The sequence below is a fragment of the Mandrillus leucophaeus genome, unplaced genomic scaffold, assembly GCF_000951045.1.
Source record: "Mandrillus leucophaeus isolate KB7577 unplaced genomic scaffold, Mleu.le_1.0 Scaffold52, whole genome shotgun sequence".
Lineage (NCBI taxonomy): Eukaryota > Metazoa > Chordata > Mammalia > Primates > Cercopithecidae > Mandrillus > Mandrillus leucophaeus.
Window position 1 is genome coordinate 4,158,292 of NW_012105586.1, and position 2,986 is coordinate 4,161,277.

Here is a 2,986-nt window from a genome sequence, read left to right on the forward strand (position 1 = left end):
GCACACCACCACACTCGGCTAATTTTTGTATTTTTGTAGAGATGGGGTTTCACCATGTTGGCCAGGCTGGTCTCAAACTGCTGACCTCAGGTGATCCACCCACCTCAGCCTCTCACAGTGCTGGGATTCCAGGCATGAGCCACCACGCCTGGCCTTGTCCATGTTTCTATTGCTGCCCCCGCTGACTTCTGATTTTGACACTCTGGTCATGCAGTAACATGGCTACTAATATCTTACTTTACCTTACCCTTCCTGCCACTTCAGCCATGAACTAAGGAGCACCTGCTTGATCAACACACGTAGAAGCAAGGACGGTGCTTCTCTTCATGACTTTGTCCTAAGTGTGTGTATATAAAAAGAAATTGCAGGCTGCATGTGATGGCTCACACCTATAATCCCAACACTTTGGGAGGCCGATGTAGCCAATTACTTGAAGCCAGGAGTTCAAGACCAGCCTGGGCAACATGGTGAAACCCCATCTCTACCAAAAATACAAAAATTAGCCAGGCATGGTGGCACATGCCTGTCATCCCAGCTATACTGGAGGCTGAGGCATAAGAATCACTTGAACCTGGTAGGCGGAAGTTGCAGTGAGCTGAGATTACGCCACTGCACTCTAGCCTGGATGACAGAGCAAGACTCTGTTTCAAAAAAAAGAAGAAGAAGTTGCTACCACTTGCTTTTACTGCAGTGATCTTTTTGTTTTTGTTTAAGAGACAGGGTCTCACTCTGTTACCGAGGCTGGAGTGCAGTGATATGATCACTGCTCACTGCAGCCTTGACTCCTGGTCTCAAGGGAGCCTCCCAAAATGCTGGATCACAAGCATGAGCCACTGCACCCGGCCTTTTACCACGGTCATCTACTATCAGGGAACAGAAGTCCCTTTCCAATCCTTCATACTAATGAGAAGATTACTCAGCCCTTTAAGTCAGTCCCAGCACCAGCCTCTTTCTACCCTAAGCAGATTCTGACTGAGCTCAATGGCCAACCACTGGTGAAAAGGTAAGGACAGGTGAGCTGCTGTAGCCAAAGCCAAGCACTGGCAGGCCCAGGAGGGAGGCTTCCTGGATTCCTTAGAGGCCTGGACTCTGGAGTCCTTGTTTCAACCTCACCGTTCATCTGATATAAAATAAAATTGAAAATTAGCATTAAAATTGCTAATATAAAATTAAAGGGAATCAGGAGCTAAAGAGAGCTTGGAGATCATGCAGTCCAACCCCGTATCTTACAGATAAGGAAAGTGAGGTCCATGAAGGGAAAGGAAAGTGAGGTCCATGAAGGGACATGGCTTGCCTGATGTCACAGTTAACAGAAAGCCAGAATTGCCACTCGGGTCTCCTGAGCCTATTTTTTTCCTTCCACAGCATGGGCTGGACTACAAATGAGATAAAGTTTACTTTAACAGCAACATGAGGCCGGGCATGGTGGCTCATGCCTGTAACCTCAGCACTTTGGGAGGCCAAGGCAGGCAGATGACTTGCGAGTCCAGGAGTTCGAGACCAGCCTGGGCGACATGGTGAAACCCCATCTCTACAAAAAATACAAAAATTGGAAAGGCGTGGTGGCAGGCACCTGCAGTCCCAGCTACTCAGGAGGTTGAGGTAGGAGGATCACTTGAGCCTGGGAGGCAGAGGTTGCAGTGAGCCGAGATGGTGCCACTGCACTATGAACTAGGCTAGGCCTCCTTCGCATTCAGTGAGGGTGCAAGTCCACAAGTGACTTTGTTCAAGCACAGAATGCCTGAATCCCACAGTATGGGAAGGGGAATTTTCCACATTCATGGCCAGGACATTTGACATGGCAACAGTACATTCAGTCCGCTTCCTTTCACCCATGCAAGCAAACGCCACTTTTGATTCTGACATTCTTTCCTTTGGCCGTGAAATAACATGGCTCAAAAAAAAAATTTACTTCACTTCATCCTATTCCTTTTTAAGGGATCCATCTTTTAGATGAATTACAGAAGGCTGCTTTTAGTATCAACCTCAAGGCTATGAACAGTCAGTTAAGATACAAAGATGTGAACAGCAGGCATGCATTCTAGGCGTTGGCTATGCTAGCAATCAAAGATTGAGACGTTTATGTCACCAAGCTAACCACTGGGAGACCATGATGGCCTTTCTCTGCGCACTTTATCACTTAGACACGCTCCTGTTGCAAACTGGCTTTAAAGAGTAGCCCAGAACTTGCCCAGTCACAGCAGGGTTCTCCAGTTCCTACTTTTGCAGCAATGCCTTGGAAGATGGTCTTGATGTGGGGCCTGTGGAAAGCAACAGTGTGGTTCAGCTAATGAGAAGAGACAGGCTGAGAGCTCAATTATATACCCATAGACACCAAACCCATCTTTTCCGTTTTTGTTTTTTTTTTTGAGACAGAGTCTCATTTTGTTATCCAGGCTGGAGTGCAGTGGTGTGATCTCAGCTTGCTGCAGCCTCCTCAACCTCCCAGGTTCAAGTGATCTTCCTGCTTCAGCCCTCTAAGTAGCTGAGACTACAGGTGTGTGACACCACGCCCAGCTAATTTTTTTGGATTTTGTAGAGATGGGGTTTTGCCATGTTGCCCAGATTGGTCTCAAACTCCTAAGCTCAAGTGATCCACCCACCATGAATACCCAAAGTGCTAGGATTACAGGCATAAGCCACCACCGCAACAGGCCCATCTTTTTGTTTCTAATGGGAGGTGGAAGTGCCTACAAAAAGATAATGAATGGGCTGGGCGCAGTGGCTCATGCCTGTAATCCCAGCACTTTGGGAGGCCGAGGCAGGCGGATCACAAGGTCAGGGGATCAAGACCATCCTGGCTAACATGGTGAACCCCCGTCTCTAACAAAAACACAAAAAATTAGCTGGGTGTTGTGACAGGTGCCTGTAGTCCCAGCTACTCAGCAGGAGAATGGAGTGAACCTGGGATGCGGAGCTTGCAGTGAGTCGAGATGGCACCACTGCACTCCAGCCTGGGCGACAGATCGAGACTCCGTCTCAAAAA

The 2,986-nt window shown here is 48.1% G+C and overlaps 1 protein-coding gene across 1 annotated transcript in view; it reads right to left on the reverse strand.

The window, feature by feature from the left end:
- PGD (phosphogluconate dehydrogenase) overlaps positions 1-2,986 on the reverse strand; it is a 30,944-nt gene that overhangs the window by 10,267 nt on the left and 17,691 nt on the right. The gene's annotated exons all lie outside the window — the stretch shown is intronic.